This window comes from Schistocerca piceifrons, chromosome 2 (genome assembly GCF_021461385.2).
Source record: "Schistocerca piceifrons isolate TAMUIC-IGC-003096 chromosome 2, iqSchPice1.1, whole genome shotgun sequence".
NCBI classification, from domain to species: Eukaryota; Metazoa; Arthropoda; class Insecta; order Orthoptera; family Acrididae; genus Schistocerca; species Schistocerca piceifrons.
The window spans coordinates 972586654-972606124 of record NC_060139.1 but is presented as its reverse complement, the minus strand read 5'-3'; positions in this window follow the sequence as shown (position 1 = coordinate 972606124).

Here is a 19471-nt window from a genome sequence, read left to right as displayed (position 1 = left end):
TCTCTTGCATTCATTGACTAAACTTCCATTCCATTCGGAACTGATGTCTTTCATTAACACCAGTGTGATGTGTGACCCCTGACGTCCTTCTAATACAGTCGACTACTCACTGCGTCATGGAAGCATTATTTATTTGGCGTATGGCGCTACACACATGGTTTACACTTATTACGTTATGAAATTATATGATAAAATACACTATAAAATACGTAAGTGAAGGATACATATTCAGATAAAATATAATACATAAACACAATAAAAAGAAACATCACAGCAGATGTTTGCGTTACACAAGTCTTCAAATTCTGACGTCCAAATTGGCGATCCATTCGAGGCAGGTTGGTGTGGCGTTGAAGTCAGCCCGACTACCCTGGTAGGCTCTTAATTCACAGTCCTGGGCGATGTGCTGTATTGTTTTATTAGGTGCCCCACAGTCACAGCTAGAGCTGGGAAGCCTTCCCCACTTGTGTAGATTGTGTGCACATAGTCCATGTCCTGTTCGCATTCTGTTTAGGCTTTTCCATAGCTATCGTGGAGGTTCAAAGCCCTTAGGTTTCTCTGATGGACAGATAAGTTCACGGTTGTCAGGGGAGGCACTATCACTCCAGCTCTCGTGCCATTTAGTATCCATGCTGAAGTTGGCAGCTGACAGTTGTTGGGCCAGTCTTAAAGGGGGATTTCTGGAGCGGAGTCGTGTTCTTTCCGAAGTTGGGACATCGTCATGGATAGGATGTAGGGGGTTATTCATTATTTTTGTGTATTCCTTAATCAGGGCTTCCTGTCTTCGTAGGGAGGGTGGAGCTATATGACTAAGTGTTGGAAGCCAATATACTGGGGTAGTCTTTATGCATCCAGTTATGGTTCTCATAGCAGCGTTGAGCTGGGTGTCCAACTTGTTTACATGCTTGCTGGTTAACCACGCTGGTGAACAGTACTCGGCTGCAGAGTACACTAAGGCGAGTGTAGAGGTTCGTAGTGTGTCTGCTGCTGGTCCCCAGTTAGTGCTGCAGAGCCTCTGAATGAGGCTGTTCCGTGACCTTATTTTATTGGGTACATTTTCCACTGCGTCATGGAAGCAAAAGCCTCCAGATGTCATATATGCCATCTTGAAGAATTTCTTGCTGTTCCTGAGACTTACACTGCGTCGTTTCATGAACACTGCTGGCCGGCGGCTCGTATGAAAGACGTACACTATCTGGACAAAACTATCCGGACACGTATCAGTGGATGTTATATGCTGTGTGTCCGCTCTTCGCATTTATGACGGTGTGAAGACTGCTGGGGACACGTTCAAATGGTTCAAATGGCTCTGAGCACTATGGGACTTAACATCTATGGTCATCAGTCCCCTAGAACTTAGAACTACTTAAACCTAAGTAACCTAAGGACAGCACACAACACCTAGTCATCACGAGGCAGAGAAAATCCCCGACCCCGCCGGGAATCGAACCTGGGAACCCGGGCGTGGGAAGCGAGAACGCTACCGCACGACCACGAGCTGCGGACGCTGGGGACATGACTGAGCGTCTGTGGACCAAAGGCAATCTGTTCTTCCGCGAGAGCCGAAATCAGAGAAGTTACTGATGTTATAAGGTGGGGGCTAGAGCGAAGTCTCCTCCTAACTCGTCCCAGAGGTGTTCCATTGGGTTGAGGTTTTAACTGCCGGCAGACCACTACGTTGCCTCACTGTATTAACATTATTCTTCACTCAGGAACACGATCGCGTATCTAACCTAGGATCCTACTACCATTCTGCACCTGAATCGATGCTCAAGATTCAAGAGCATGTAAGTCGATCGTTACAGATGTATACGCGGTCCGGTCTGTTTCACCGACAACGTGCAATAATCATTCACGAACTGGACGTGGCAGTACTAGCTGCGGCGGGTATATAAATCGTGTCGGAGGTGGGTCGAGGCAATGTGAAAACGGAGTGATTCATCTGACGGTCCACGGTACCTTCCAAAAGGGCATGACAGTGGCTTTCAGATCAAGGGTGGAAGTATTCCCGAAACGACAAAGTTTGTAAACTGTTCGCGTACCGCCGTGGTTCAAATACATTATGCATGGTAGAATGGCGCTGTCCGAAATTGGCGCTGTTGTAACTGGAATGAAACACGGGCCATAGGTGACTGGGGTGAACAACGGTTGTGGAGGTGTGTACGGGCGAACAGACACGCAGCTATTGAGCAGCTAACGGTCCAGATCAACCGCTATGCTACCAACAATGTCTCTTCAACGACCATTCAGTTTAGATGAATCACGCTTTATACTCCATCGGACAGATGGCCGATGGCATGTACGGCGTGGGAAGCAGACACCCTGCGACAATCGTCGGGAGGGTGCAAGCCGGAGGAGCGAGCGGCGTGATCTGGAGCGTTCCCTGGATGATTTTGTCATTCCGGAAGGCACAGTGGACCAATCCAAGTATGCCCCCGTCCTTGGGGACAATGTCCACCCGTAAATGCAGTTTGCTTTTCCTCGGCACGGTGGCATCTACCAGCAGGACAATGTGACTTGTCGTAGCTCGCAGTGTACCTGCGTGGTTCTAACAGCATCAGTATGAGTTTAACGTACTCTCCTGGTCACCGAACTCCCCGGATTTAAACCAAGTCATGGATCTGTGGGACCACCCCGATCGGGCCCTTCGCGCTCTGGGTACTCGGCCAGGAAACCTAGGCAGCTGGCCACGGCACTGCTGTTGGCATGACTCCACATCCCTGTTGGTATCTTCCAGATCAAAATTGGTTCAAATGGCTCTGAGCACTATGGGACTTAACATCTGAGGTCATCAGTCCCATAGAACTTAGAACTACTTAAACCTAACTAACCTAAGGACATCACACACATCCATGCCCGAGGTAGGATTCGAACCTGCGACCGTAGCAGCACCGCGGTTCCAGACTGAAGCGCCTAGAACCTCTCGGGCACACCGGGCGGCTTACCTTCCAGAACCTAACTCACTCTTCGTGCACATCTCGGAGCTATTCGTGCTGAAAAGCTGGTTATTCAGGCTTTTGATGTCACCTTAATGTGACTTGCGCCCTCCTGGGAGTAATTTCCATGATAGTACTAAAGAGGTGTCGTGTGTTATGACTTCGACATCACGTTCGACTCCGTCTTGCTTCACTGCACCGTGTGTCATCGTCATGGATGTTATTTACGACGCAAAAAATAAGGTATCAACGTGTAAGTTTAATTATGCGCAAATGTATGCACTACCAGCGCGGTGCTACCCAAGGTAGTCCTGTTGTAATCTGTGAATTAGTCTGCACTGATGAAGGTATTACACGTTGAACACGTGGACCGAATGCTACCTGAAATACTCCGGTATTGCTGTGGCATATGATGATTAAAATTTCATCCTTACGTGACCTCATTTTCAGTACAGAAGGAAACCACACCTATAGAGGTAGATTGGTGTAAGTATGCTATCTGGTGTGTGTAACGGTACTGGAACTTTTTAGATGGAGACTGGGACAAAGTTTCTCAATGCACATGTACCTGCGGCTTATCGTCGTCTATTGTACTCTGAGTAAGGGCGAATCATTGGCGTGGGGGACGTGGGAGCGTCACAGTGACAGGTTGCATTAACAGTTGATTGTTGTGCAGTGATAATATGAGGTGCATTTTTTTTCTCCGGACTGGAAAGAGATAGAAACATGCGCATTGTTTTAAAATGAGGCCGCGTTCATTGTCAATACGTCCCAGAGATGGCAGCACCGTACGGCAGATGGAATTTTACCGCCAGCGGCGAGAATGAGAACTGTTTTAAATACTTAAAATGGCGACGTTTTCCTTACTTGAACAGCGTGCAACCATTCGTTTTCTGAATTTGCGTGGTGTGAAAGCAATTGAAATTCATCGACAGTTGAAGGAGACATGTGGTGACGGAGTTATGGATGTGTCGAAAGTGCGTTCGTGGGTGCGACAGTTTAATGAAGGCAGAACATCGTGTGACAACAAACCGAAACAACCTCGGGCTCGCACTAGCCGGTCTGACGACATGATCGAGAAAGTGGAGAGAATTGTTTTGGGGGATCGCCGAATGACTGTTGAACAGATCGCCTCCAGAGTTGGCATTTCTGTGGGTTCTGTGCACACAATCCTGCATGACGGCCTGAAAATGCGAAAAGTGACATCCAGGTGGGTGCCACGAATGCTGACGGACGACCACATGGCTGCCCGTGTGGCATGTTGCCAAGCAATGTTGACGTGCAACGACAGCCTGAATGGGACTTTCTTTTCGTCGGTTGTGACAATGGATGAGACGTGGATGCCATTTTTCAATCCAGAAACAAAGCGCCAGTCAGCTCAATGGAAGCACACAGATTCACCGCCACCAAAAAAATTTCGGGTAACCGCCAGTGCTGAAAAAATGATGGTGTCCATGTTCTGGGACAGCGAGGGCGTAATCCTTACCCATTGCGTTCCAAAGGGCACTACGGTACCAGGTGCATCCTACGAAAATATTTTGAAGAACAAATTCCTTCCTGCACTGCAAAAAAAAAAAACATCCGGGAAGGGCTGTGCATGTGCTGTTTCACCAAGACAACGCACCCGCACATCGAGCTAACGTTACGCAACAGTTTCTTTGTGATGACAACTTTGAAGTGATTCCTCATGCTCCCTACTCACCTGACCTGGCTTCTAGTGACTTTTGGCTTTTTCCAACAATGAAAGACACTCTCCGTGGCCGCACATCCACCAGCCGTGCTGCTATTGCCTCAGCGATTTTCCAGTGGTCAAAACAGACTCCTAAAGAAGGCTTCGCCGCTGCCATGGAATCATGGCGTCAGCGTTGTGAAAAATGTGTACGTCTGCAGGGCGATTACGTCGAGAAGTAACGCCAGTTTCATCGCTTTCGGGTGAGTAGTTAATTAGAAAAAAAATCGGAGGCCTTAGAACTTGAATACACCTCGTAGAAGGAATGATGTCGAGTTTGGCTCCCGACGGCAGTTCGGATAGATTAATAGTCACTGGTCCTGCAAAAATACAACACCACCAGGAGATGGTAAAGGTTTTCGACTGGCTCTGGAGAACACACGGACGACAACAGCTGAAATCCGGGCAGAGTTTAGAGGCAGAATGTCAGCATGAAACCGTGCTAGAATACTAGAAGACGGATTGAGGTGTTGAGTTCTCATGGATCGTCTACCGCTCCCACCATACCACAGACAACAGAGACTGTGATAGTGTAGAGCCAAATCAACAGGAGCGCTGAGTGGCATTATGTGGTGCTGAGCCATGAGCCTCACTTCTACTCGTGGTGGTTAATTCAACGCCAATGTTTTCTTGAGCTAACTGGTGAAATGTTACAGAAGCAGCGATTCTCGAGCCCCATCTCTTGGAATCGTGGTGTAGAGAGCTGCTGGATTTGGCAGCAGAACTGATCTGGTAAATGTTAAAGATACCCGTTGGCGAGTCTGATGAATCCTAATGTCATACTCTTCTTGACCAGGGGACCAAATGGCATATTCCAGCAGAATAATGCAAGATCACACACTGGAGTTCACACCAAAGAAGCCTTGAGAATATACGGAGTCTTGATTGCCTTGCCCAGTCCGTGACTGTCACCCATATTGCGTACCTGGGATGCTATGAGAAGACGTACATAATCTGATAGAAAGTAACCAGACACCTCTATATACTCTCCCCATCCCTCTACGAACTTCTCGGTATGTGTAGAAAGTGTGAAGTTTTGCTACACAGCAGAGAGCGGCCAGCGATGTTAAATAAAGTGCGTGCAGAGAGTCAGCTATGAGCCCTATGGAACGAGGACGCTTACTCATGGGACAGCGCTATGAACTTAAAAATGTTTCTCCGGTTACTTCGAGCCAGTGGAATAGTTGTAATTTATCAGATTACGTCTGATGTGGAACGAGAATCTACTCATTGTACTAAAGGATACTAAAGTTGTAAACTGTGAAAGTTCTGAAAATATACAGTATAAACATCTACATTAACCAAGGAACGTTTAGTGATTTCCTGGCCACTGAGTCCTATTTCATGTACCAGGAACTTTCTCTACGTAAGATAAAAGGAAGCGTGAAGGCTGTCGGGTTGGCCGAATCTTGCAACGGGGTCCTTGCGATTCACCTGAAGTTTTAACAGCGGAATTTCATGCTAATGTACAACATATTGATAACACCCCATCATCCTCCGCGCTGAACTCTGTCAAAGCTAATTAGACTAACTCCAACATGCATAAATCAGACACAGCATTTCACGACAGAGACAATCATTCGCCGATAAATGATTCCAGCAAAATGTTTCAGGTTTCTGTGTCAGATACAATTATGCAGCTTTGGTGTTTCCTGCGTTACAAGAGTTAACGACATTGACATTTAACTGGTTTTAAGACAGAGATTCAAGACCAGGACGACAATGAAGACATAGAATTCCTTTCCGCAAAGAGACATCTAGTCACGCTTAACGAACATCACCAATTTCCCGCGAAAGGCAAAGGTCCCGAGTTTGAATCTCGGTCCGGCACACAGTTTTAATCTGTCAGGAAGTTTCATATCAGCGCACACTCCGCTGCAGAGTGAAAATCTCATTCTGATTACTAACTAAAATTAAGGGGAAGTTTACTATCTTTTGGTTCAAAAAATCGATTTTTGAAAAATGCATTTTTGGATCCATAAAAGTGTTTAGAATCTACCCCTGAAACGGGTTTTCCGAATACGGAACGGAAATGTTCGTTATTCGCGGTTGAACAAAAAAAAAAAAAAATGCACCTGCCTGAAATCGGCCTTTTTCACGCACCAGTTTTTTTCTTTCGGAGGACGAGTTACTGTACCGGTGCTTGGGAGGAGACACACAAAATTCAGATGAAAGTTTGAACGCGTGTGTTTGGAAGTTAGCCTCCAAGCATTTGCATTCTTGTGCGAAGACTGTGGAGATTGTGACTTTCCTTTATTTATATGGGAATAAAACTGATAGTTCCGTTAAGACTTGTTCCTCTGTAACCGAAAATGGACTGGAGCCGGTCAGTTTGAAATAATAAAAAGTTCCAGAATTTAAAAAAGCTGAATAACCGGTCAAACATTTTGTGAAACGGTTTGTCTAAAGGTAATACTAGTAAATATAATACAATAGCAAAACATTGGTCACAGCTTTGAATGATTCTCGTTATCATGAGCAGGAAATATCTTGCACGATTTACATAATCCACCAGACAAATATCCTGTAGTATTCTCATGGACTGTGAGGCTGGTCCCGGCGGAGGTTCGACTCCTCCCTCGGGCATGGGTGTGTGTGTGTGTTTGTCCTTAGGATAATTTAGGTTAAGTAGTGTGTAAGCGTAGGGACTGCTGACGTTAGGAGTTAAGTCCCATAAGATTTCACACACATTTGAACATTTTTTTCTAGTACCCTTCAGAATTCTAAGATTCGAAGTTAAACATTGAGCTTCAAACTCTCAATCAGTATCTAATTTGCTGTAAACGATCTCGAGCATCATTCAAAGGAGCAAGAAATGCCTCTCTATTCTGTTGTACTACATATTTTTAGGCAAATCATTTCACAGAATATTTGCCTTTTTCAATTTTTTCATTTTAGAATTTTTTTATTGACAGTTGAATATCGCTAAAATGTAATTTCTATGAGCAAAACAGCTAGGCCTTGAACAGGTGCGCTTTCAGCCACTTCATTTACAAAGCTAGAGGCAGGTATTCGTGAAGTATTTCCATTTTTTTCTCAAATGACTCATAAAGTTTTCTTGATTATTCCGGTTACTTTGAAGCAATTAATTTTTTTATCTAAACTAGAGCTCACTTTTGGTTATTTGATACCCAATTCGTCCATTTCCCATATTTTTGTAGGATTGTAAGTTCGGGCATACATTTTCCCTCAAACCACAAAACGTTTACTGAATCACCCTGATAACCTTCGAGTAATTAAATATTTCACTGCAAAATTAGACCTCACTTGGTCGATTTAATATCAGATTTGTCCATTACTCACTCTTCGGTTGGCTATGAAAATTAAGACAAAAAGCCGGCCGGTGTGGCCGTGCGGTTCTAAGCGCTTCAGTTTGGAACCGCGTGACCGCTACGGTCGCAGGTTCGAATCCTGCCTCGGACATGGATGTGTGTGATGACCTTAGGTTAGTTAGGTTTAAGTAGTTCTAAGTTCTAGGGGACTGGGGACCACAGAAGTTAAGTCCCATAGTGCTCAGAGCCATTTGAACCATTTTTTTAAGACAAAAATCCACTCCGCTTATTTATTTGACAGTGAATGGTATTGCCTAGTAAGAATCTATTTTCAGCTTCACGTGTTGCTACCGTTTAAAGCATAAAACGCGCTTATTTTTGTTTCTTTGCCTGTTCATTCGCTATCGGTGTTAATAGGATGGGCCGTTGAACCGTGTGTTCTCTTCGCCTAGACCCCCGAAGGCTAGGAGTGACGCAGTGGATGTCCAATTGAGAATACTGGGCTTTGTAACCAAGGCAGATCTGTAAACTGTTTAAAAGTCGTAATTTTCCTCTTACAGCTGCTAATTTTACACAAATTCGTTTAATACTACCGTGCTACAACGTAGCATCATCTTGGATCATCAGCCTACAGCATCACAGCATAGGACTGAGCAGTTTCAGTGTTTTGTTCCGCTTCTTTATTGTGGCATGAATGTCAAAAGTGCAAAGTACTGAACTATTCCTGAGGCATCAGGGAATCGTCAGTTTTGTAATGGAGTTTAGCGTCTGGAGAGGGTGGGGTAAGGGTTGTAGGGGGAATATAACGTTTCGGTGTGGTGAGCAAATTCAAACTAGCACTGGAAAAGGGTATTCCTGGCCAAGAGAAGCACTAGGTTGTATCAAACATGGGGAGGAAGAAATCACTGCGAATGTACGTTTGGAACACAACACTCTGTGGCTGTGGGACACGGACTGTGGGAAAATCGGAACAAAAAAGAACAGAAGCATCTGAGATGAGATACCAAAGAAGACTGTCGAAAATTAGGTGGACTTATAAGGTAAGGAATGAGGAGTTTGTCTGCGGAACCGGCAAGGAAAGGAATGTATGGAAAACACTGACAAGCGTTAGGTACAGGGCGATAGGACATCCGTTAAGACACCAAGGCTCTAGAGGAAGCTGTAATCACTATAGAGGGATACGTCCAGTAAATAACTGAGGCTGTAGTTTGCATGTGCTGCTCTGAGATGAAAAGGTTGTAACAGGAGAGGAATTCGTGACGGGCGTCATCAAACCAATTGCTGTAGTTATGCAGATATAGAGAGGCTTGCACAGGACAGTCTAAAGCGGAGAGTTGAATCAGACCAGACACCGGACGGGAAACCTCAACAACCGTCAGTGACTTCATCTGTTTTTACCGTAGTGTACGTAATCGTAAGGAAATGTACCACCTGATCATTTAACGGAATTAAAGAGTAGCTGATCTTCTAACAGGAATGTGTTTGTGTGTGTCCACGTCTATCTCTGTGCGTGCGTACGCGCGCATGTGTGTGTGTGTTTGTTGTGTAGGAGTGTAGGAGTGTAAAAGGAAACCAAAGTTTGAATATGTTAATGGATGTAGGGCGCAACAGTTATGCTAACGTCATAGAGGTATTGTTGTGGACTGGCAAGACTGCCAATCCTCTATGACAGGTAGCCGAAAGGCACGCGTTTAAGCTCACGCAGGATGGCGTGAGGTCTGGAACAGGACAAGGTCTTTATAGTAGCAAAAATAATACGTAGCTTCTGGAATACTTAACTTTAATCCATAATTGGTGAACATCGGTCTGACGGTACATGCATCACAAGATAAATAGCAATTGATAATGGCGCTTTGCTAGGTCGTAGCAAATGACGTAGCTGAAGGCTATGCTAACTATCGTCTCGGCAAATGAGAGCGTAATTTGTCAGTGAACCATCGCTAGCAAAGTCGGCTGTACAACTGGGGCGAGTGCTAGGAAGTCTCTCTAGACTTGCCGTGTGGCGGCGCTCGGTCTGCAATCACTGACAGTGGCGACACGCGGGTCCGACGTACACTAACGGACCGCGGCCGATTTAAAGGCTACCACCTAGCAAGTGTGGTGTCTGGCGGTGACACCACACGTATCATATGTATCTTCGGACCGGTAACTATAACACGTGTGAGCAACGTGTCCTGAAAGGTTGGATGTGCCGTTTTTTCCTGCCCTAAAGCAAATAACGGAACATTGATACAACGAGAGCCAAAGAATGACACCTAGTCCTCAACATTACTCTGACACGTCCGTGTTCAGAGACTGAACTGGAGCACTTTTTAAAAGATAGGGAAGGAAATCAGTGGTGGCTTGCTTTAAAAAAGCCTTCCCGGCATTAATCTATTGTGATTCAAAGAACTGAGAAAGACTTGTTCAAATGGCTCTGAGCACTATGCGACTTAACTTCTGAGGTCATCTGTCGCCTAGAACTTAGAGCTAATTAAACCTAACTAACCGAAGGACATTACACACATCCATACCCGAGGCAGGATTCGAACCGTAACGGTCGCGCGGTTCCAGACTGTAGCACCTAGAACCACACAGCCACCGCGGCCGGCTGAGAAAGACTTGTACTTTGACGTCTAGATGGGGAATTGAAAGTCGTTGCTGCAGAATGAGTGTCTTACTGTCGACCGTCGTATCGACTGCACCACCTCGCGCCCTGCTTCAAGACGACACACTCGAAACAGTTGCGGCGAAAATTTACTTGTTCTGAGAACTTTCAGCGAGACCCTGGTAATCTGGTACCGCCAACGAGAACACTCTTTTCTTGTGTCAACATCCTGTATGACCTTCAGAACTTCCGGCACGAAATTGCGAGAGCGCTCCGACTAGGGTATTCGCGTTCGCCGAGACGTAGTGGAAACTGCTGTTGCTGGCAGGTTGGCCCGCGCTTGTGTTCTTAGAACACTAGCGGCCGTTCCCGTTTCTGGTCTATATCAGCGCCGATATAAACGTCGGCCCGAAGGTCGCCGGTAATAAAGCATTCGCCCGAACTTCGGCCCGAGCTCCAGTGTTGCAGCGTCTGGCTAGTGGCTAACTGCAGCCTAGTTATCGAGGCCGCGGGGGCGTCAGGCTTTTCACGGTGAATTCTGCTGCTGGTGAACTTCCGGCGTGGCGCCGGAACGCCTCCATAGACCCGGCATAACGACCTGCCAGCTTTGCAACTCGCTTTTTTTCCGCCCACGCTTCGTTATGAAAGCTTGTACGTTACGCGTTTTACCGACGTCTCTGTAGTTACTTTAACGAGTTCCCCGAAAAACGATAAAGAACGCGCCGGAGGTTGTTGGGCTGCGAAATGTATCGCTTGCGAAAGATATTACCTGCTTCGCACGAATGTGAATTGTTCGGACGCGGTAAGAAGCGAGGGAGCGCAGTTACTGTAATGACAGTTGTTAACGGCATACGTATAATAATTAAGGGACTTCTGTCTTTCTGTTGTATTTAGGCAGAAAATACACTGGAAAATTACACACTAGAGAAAACTGCTTATCATGTCAGTGTCTGTGTCTCTTCCTTGCGACAGTAGCGGACTATATATAGCGATAACGTAGCTGATATATGCCGAAGACGCGCCTGTTTCACCCTTTTTATTGTTAACGATCTGTTCCCATTGAGGACGTGTTCGGTTCCTACCGAACCAGCGAAAATGTGGCTGACGATTTTTAGGGGGAGCACCTGTAGGTCGAATATGAGATATAATTTTTGCAGTCGAACATTTTTGTACAGTGGTAGTAGGGAGTGCGACGCTCGCCATACTAAAAACCCTGACGGGTTGGAGGAGAGTGTGTGGGCGGAAATGCCTTTGAAGGTCAAGTTTGGATTTTTTCTTGAATAACTCCAAAACTGCGGCTTGTAGCGAAAACGTATCCGAGTATAAAAGTAAACTAGATTAACGTTCCTACGGAAAAGGTACGATTCAGTTTTGCTGTATGACCAATAGTCTGCGCCTAGAGACGAGATAATATTGAAAATCTAGCGAATCCTGCATGCGCTGTAGCGTTGGTGGAGAATGTGTTGTAGTTTCCCGCCTAGATGGACCACAAGTGTTCCATATCAAATTGTTGGTCTCGAGCCCCTCTGCACCACCGTGGTACGTTCTAAACAATTATCGTTTCCACGCTGTAGAGAGGATTGTAGGGATTGTCATGAGTCTATAAAATTTCATCGTTTACTCAACACTGGCTTTGCTATCCAAGGGCTGAGCGGAGTGGTCGTGCGGTTTGAGGCGTCATGTTACGGACTGCGCGGCCTCTCCCGCAGGAGGTTCGAGTCCACCCTCGGGCATGGTTGTGTGTGTTGTTCTTAGCGTAGGTTAGTTTAAGTAGTGTGTAAGTCAAGGGACCGATGACCTAAGCAAAAAATGGTTCAAATGGCTCTGAGCACTATGGGACTAAACATCTGAGGTCATCAATCGCCTAGAACTTAGAACTACTTAAATCTAACTAACCTGAGGACATCACACACATCCATGCCCGAGACAGGATTCGAACCTGCGACCGTAGCGGTCCCGCGGTTCCAGACTGAAACGCCTAGAACCGCTCGGCCACAAAGGCCGGCACATGACCTAAGTAGTTTGGTCCTTTAGCAATTCACACACATTTGAACATTTACTGTCTAAGGATCTTTTAATGGTGCTGCATAAAATCACTGTCACTGGATATTATTCGAACTTCAATGGTAACCAGAGTATTTATAAGATTGATCTGTTCCGGAGGTTTGTCCCTTATTAAGATATCGAGCGGGGTGGCAGAATGGTTGGCACACTAGACTGGTATTCAGCAGCACATCGGTTCAAACCAACGTCCGGACTTCCTGATTTAGCATTTCCGTGATTTCACTAAATCGCTTCGGGCAAATGCCGGGATGGTACCTTTGAAAGGGCACGGCCCATTTCCTTCCCTATCCGACCCTAATTCCAGCTTGTTCCCCGTCTCTAATGACCTACACTACTGGCCATTAAAATTGCTACACCACGAAGATGACGTGCTACAGATGCGAAATTTAACCGACAGGAAGAAGATGCTGTGATATGCAAATGATTAGCTTATCGGAGCATTCACACAAGGTGACGCCGGTGGCGACACCTACAACGTGCTGACATGAGGAAAGTTTCCAACCGATTTCTCATACACAAACAGCAGTTCACCGGCGTTGCCTGGTGAAACGTTATTGTGATGTCTCGTGTAAGGAGGAGAAATGTGTACCATCACGTTTCCGACTTTGATAAAGGTCGGATTGTAGCCTATCGCGATTGCGGTTTATCGTATCGCGACATTGTTTCTCGCGTTGGTCGAGATTCAATAACCGATAGCAGAATACGGAATCCGTGGGTTCAGGAGGGTAATACGGAACGCCGTGCTGGATCCCAACGGCCTCGTATCACTAGCAGTCGATATGACAGACATCTTATCCGCATGGCTGTAACGGATCGTGCAGCCACGTCTCGATCCCTGAGTCAACAGATGGGGACGTTTGCAAGACAACAACCATCTGCACGAACAGTTCGACGACGTTTGCGGCACCATGGACTATCAGCTCGGAGACACTGGCTGCGGTTACCCTCGACGCTCTATCACAGACAGGAGCGCCTGCGATGATGTACTCAACGACGAACCTGGGTGCACGCAGGACAAAACGTCATTTTTTTGGATGAATCCAGGTTCTGTTTACAGCATCATGATGGTTGCATCCGTGTTTGGCGACATCGCTGTGACCGTACATTGGAAGCGTGCATTCGTCAGCCGGCCGTGGTGGCCGAGCGGTTCTAGGCGCTACAGTCTGGAACCGTGCGACCGCTACGGTCGCAGGTTCGAATCCTGCCACGGGCATGGATGTGTTTGGTGTCCTTATGTTAGTTAGGTTTTAAGTAGTTCTACTTTCTAGGGGACTGATGACCTCAGATGTTAAGTCCCGTAGTGGTCAGAGCCATTTGAACCATTTTTGTATTCGTCATCGCCATACTGGCGTATCACCCGGCGTGATAGTATGGAGTGCCATTGGCTACACGTCTCGGTCACCTCTTCTTCGCATTGACGGCACTTTGAACAGTGGACGTTACATTTCAGATGTGTTACGACCCGTGGCTCTACCCTCCATTGGATCGCTGCGAAACCCGACATTTCGGCAGAGCAATGCCCGACCGCATGTTGCAGGTCCTGTACGGGCCTTTCTGGATACAGAAAATGTTCGACTGTTGCCCTGGCCAGCACATTCTCCAGATCTCTCACCAATTGAAAACGTCTGGTCAATGGTGGCCGAGCAACTGGCTCGTCATAATACGCCAGTCACTACTCTTGATGAACTGTGGTATCGTGTTAAAGGTGCGTGGGCAGCTGTACCTGTACACGCCATCCAAGCTCTGTTTGACTCAATACCCAGGCGTATCAAGCCCGTTTCTACGGCCAGAGGTGGTTGTCCTGGGTACTGATTTTTCCGGATCTATGCACCCAAACTGCGTGAAAGCGTCATCACATGTCAGTTCTAGTATAATATATTTGTCCAATGAATAGCCGTTTATCAGCTGCATTTCTTCTTGGTGCAGCAATTTTAATGGCCAGTAATGTAATTGTCGACGAGACGTTAAACATTAATCTTCTCGTCCCTCCTGTGAAGATTTTGTTTTTTATAAGTTGTTACCCGTCGAATGCATGTATCTTTGTTTTATGAAAAAGTATTTAAATTTTTTTTTTATTTTCTGTGAACAAAACAGTCTAGATCATCTATTAATTTCTAATTACCGTTTTCAGTTCATTGAGTTCATCTTCAGTTATAAAATACAAACGTCTGCAAGCTAAAAGTTCGTCAGTTATAGTTTTTTCTTACACATGCTCTGAGTCACGCATCTCCATTTCGGAGCCGATCAGCTCTTGAACTGAATGTATCAAAATTCATCCTAGAACACTGTTAATGAAGTGTCGTGCTGTCGTGCGCATAGTTTTTGCTTCGTAGAGATAGCTAAATGCCCTCAGAGCACCCTCTAGTGTTCATTCTAGTGAGGAAATGTATTCCTGTCGTGCTCGTCTCACCCGCTGCAACGCCTCGTGCTATCCTCCCACGTCTAGCGTTGTAGCGCCAGGCCAGATCACGTCATGCTACGCCACGGAACACCGCATCGGCGCAAGCGATACGCCAGCCGCGGCAGGTCCTCGTTAGCGGGTTCCTGCCCTGCCACGCCCAACAGCCAGCAGGTCTCAAGTTGCTCCCTGCGACGAAGCGTACTAGTAGCTGATTATGCGCGGCACGCCGCGGCGTCCCAGATACTGACAGCAGGCGGGGGCCCAGTGCGACCAAGACGTATCGGCAGCGTAATGCTTCGTCCCTAGTGCTGTGCGACACAAAAAGGAACCGAAGATTCACACCGAAGACAGCTTACCTCGACAAAAGTGATGTCTTGATCCTAAAACTAGTCTGTGATCGGAGATCAGGATTCGTGAAGTATAATTGTTGGTTTTGTCGTTGTAACATATGCGCTTAATTGGACAATAAAAGAACAAAAGAAACGAGTTCTAAAAGAAAACAACCCGTATCCGTGGAATGGACTGGAATAATGAAATGTTACTTCGATCGGGCAGGGTGATACGCAGGATAAGTGCTTCTTATCAATTTTTGTGGGTTGGCCTCCGAATAAGACCCTTCGTGTAACAACGCCTCTGACCGTCTTCTCGACAATTTTTACCTACACTATGTGGTCCTCCCCTATACACTTGAGTTTAGAAAAACCGCGCGGTCTAGGGGCGTCCTATCACGGTTCGCGCGATTCCCCGTCGAAGGTTCGAGCCCTCCCTCCGGCATGGCTGTGTGTGTTGTCCTTAGCGTAAGTTAGGTCAAGTTAGATTAAGTAGGGTGTAAGCTTAGGGGCCGGTGACCTCAGCAGTTTGCTCCCATAAGATCTTACCACAAATTTCCAAATTTTTCCAAATCAACGGAAAGCTGTTGGATGTGAGGTCCGCCAGTTATGCAAAACACCGTTTTTCTCAGTACCCAAACGTGTTTCGGCACCACTGTGCCATCATCAGTGGGTTTCCGTTTTTATTTACTCTGCAATGTGAACATTTTTGTTAAATGATTATAAAATTATGCGCATTTTTAGTTCAACTCAGCAGTTTGCTCCCATATGATCTTACCACAAATTTCCAAATTTTTCCAAATCAACGGAAAGCTGTTGGATGTGAGGTCCGCCAGTTATGCAAAACACCGTTTTTCTCAGTACCCAAACGTGTTTCGGCACCACTGTGCCATCATCAGTGGGTTTCCGTTTTTATTTACTCTGCAATGTGAACATTTTTGTCAAATGATTATAAAATTATGTGCATTTTTAGTTCAACTCAGCAGTTTGCTCCCATATGATCTTACCACAAATTTCCAAATTTTTCCAAATCAACGGAAAGCTGTTGGATGTGAGGTCCGCCAGTTATGCAAAACACCGTTTTTCTCAGTACCCAAACGTGTTTCGGCACCACTGTGCCATCATCAGTGGGTTTCCGTTTTTATTTACTCTGCAATGTGAACATTTTTGTTAAATGATTATAAAATTATGCGCATTTTTAGTTCAACTCAGCAGTTTGCTCCCATATGATCTTACCACAAATTTCCAAATTTTTCCAAATCAACGGAAAGCTGTTGGATGTGAGGTCCGCCAGTTATGCAAAACACCGTTTTTCTCAGTACCCAAACGTGTTTCGGCACCACTGTGCCATCATCAGTGGGTTTCCGTTTTTATTTACTCTGCAATGTGAACATTTTTGTCAAATGATTATAAAATTATGTGCATTTTTAGTTCAACTCAGCAGTGTGCTCCCATAAGATCTTACCACAAATTTCCAAATTTTTTCCAAACCAACGGAAAGCGTTGGATATGAGATCCGCCAGTTATGCAAAACACCGTTTTTCTCAGTACCCAAACATGTTTCGGCACCACTGTGCCATCATCAGTGGGTTTCCGTTTTTATTTACTCTGCAATGTGAACATTTTTGTTAAATGATTATAAAATTATGTGCATTTTTAGTTCAACTCAGCAGTTTGCTCCCATAAGATCTTACCACAAATTTCCAAATTTTTCCAAACCAACGGAAAGCGTTGGATATGAGATCCGCCAGTTATGCAAAACACCGTTTTTCTCAGTACCCAAACATGTTTCGGCACCACTGTGCCATCATCAGTGGGTTTCCGTTTTTATTTACTCTGCAATGTGAACATTTTTGTTAAATAATTATTATCATTATTATTATTTTCGATTATTCCCAATTAAGAGAGCGTTTGAACTTGAATTCTTTTATGATGATAGTTTATGTTTTTTCTGAGCCCAAATTTTCTTCATGTGTTCACTGTTTTGTTTCTTTCGCTCCGCTGTCCATTTGCATCCTGGTCTCTTCTGTGTTGTGGTGTCAAATTTATGTTTTTTGATGATGTTCCTGAATTCAGTTCTATTTTCTGCATCGTTTGCTGTTATGTGTGCTTGTCTGAGGTCCTCTTCAACTTCTCTTATCCATTTTGTTTTTCCCCTGCCTGAGTTGATGACTTTAAGAATTCGCTTTGAAATTCTGTTTTCATTCATCTTGTGGATATGTCCGTAGAACTGCATTCTTCTTTTCCTTATTGTATCCGTAATCTTGTCTGTGTATTTATATAATTCTGATGTTGGTCTCTTCTTCCAGATTCCTTGCTCTTGTACCGGGCCAAAAATTTTCCTGAGAATTTTCCTTTCTTGTTTCTCTATTTCTTTGATTTTAGTTTTCCCACCTATTTGTGTTGTTTCAGATGCATACAGTGCCTCCGGAAGTACGACAGTGTTGTAGTGCCTCAATTTTGCGTTAATGGATATGGACTTTTTGTTATAATAGTTCCACGTGAGTTTATATGCTTTCTGTAGTTTTTTAATTCTTTCCTCATTGGCCTTTAGGTTGATCCCTGATGGCTGGATGATTTCTCCCAGGTACTTAAAATGTGGTACTTGTACGATTTTCCCATGGGTTGTCACAATAGGCAATTTGTCTTGTGGCGCTCTTTCTATGTACTGGTTTTCTCATATGAGATTTGCAGGCCAGTTCTTTGTGCTATTTCGTGTAACTTCCCTGTGGCCTTAGTGGCTTCTTTTCTATTATTTGTGAGGATTGCAAGGTCATCCGCAAAAGCTAAACACTTCACATTGAATCTATTATCTTTTCTAATGCCAATTTGGACTCCTTTGACTTCTTTTCCCATGTCCTGATAATTTTTTCAAGAATGATATTAAAGAGTAATGGTGAAAGTCCGTCACCCTGTCGCACGCCAGTTTGGATTTCAAATGGTTCCGAGATATCCCCCATAAATTTAACCTTGGAGACTGTGTCAGTTAAATTTTCCCGAATGATTGCTCTCGTCTTTCTGTCAATGCTGAATTCTTCCAGCTTCTTGCAGAGCGCTACTCTGTCTATTGAGTCGTAGGCCTTTTTAAAATCTACAAAAGTAACCACTGTGTTTCGGGTGTTTCTCATCTGGAGAATCATTTTCAGATTCCAGATCTGCTCTATGCATGATGGTCCCTTGCGAAAACCAGCCTGGTATTCTCATATTTGTGGGTCAGCTTGTTCTTCTAATCTATTCATGAGAACTTTTGATAGGATTTTATAAGTGACCGGTACAAGTGAGATACCTCTGTAATTATTTGGTTCAGTTTTGGCCCCTTTTTTGTGGAGTGGATGGATGAGTGCGCATTTCCATTCAGAAGGGATCTGTTCTGTTTCCCAAACGTTTAATATGATTTTGGGAATTTTTCCTGTTAATCTTTCATCATTTAGTTTCCATAGTTCTGCAATAATTTCATCTTCTCCTGGGGCTCTATTGTTTTTCAGTGTCTTGATAATTTCTACTATTTCGTTGATGGTTGGCGGTTTAGCGTCAGGATTTGGTGTAGACGTCTCGTAGTGAATATCCTCTGTAGGTCTTTCGCGGTTGAGAAGTTTGTTGAAATAGTCTGCGAGGATTTGGCAGTTATTCTTCGTGTTAGTTTCTAGTGAACCATCCGGTTTCTTGAAACAAAGATTGGGTGGCTGGTATCCTGCAATATGTTCTTTAAACGTCTTATAAAAATTCCTGATGTTTTTCTTCTTAAAATCTTGTTCTATCTCATCTAGTCGCCGTTTGTCATAATTTCTTTTTTTCCCTCCGAATGGTTTTCGATGTTTGTTTTCGGATTACTAGAAATCGTTGCCATTTTTCTGCTGTTTTGTGACTACTGAAGTTTTTCCAGGCATTGGTCCTTTCTTCTATTGCTTGGTCACACATTATATTCCACCACCTGTGTTTTCTCCTTCTCGGGGGTTGACCCAATTTCATCGTGGATTTGAGGACGTCCACAACTTCTGTCCAGTTTGTGGTGTTTGTCTGACTAATTTCCTGTAAGATGTTTTCCTTGTTGAGTTTTATGTATTCGGGGTCTGGTCTCAGCACTTTGTTTAGTTTTGGCTTTTTTCTATTGGGTTGTAATCTGGTCTTTATCTGTAGAAGATGGTGGTCTGAC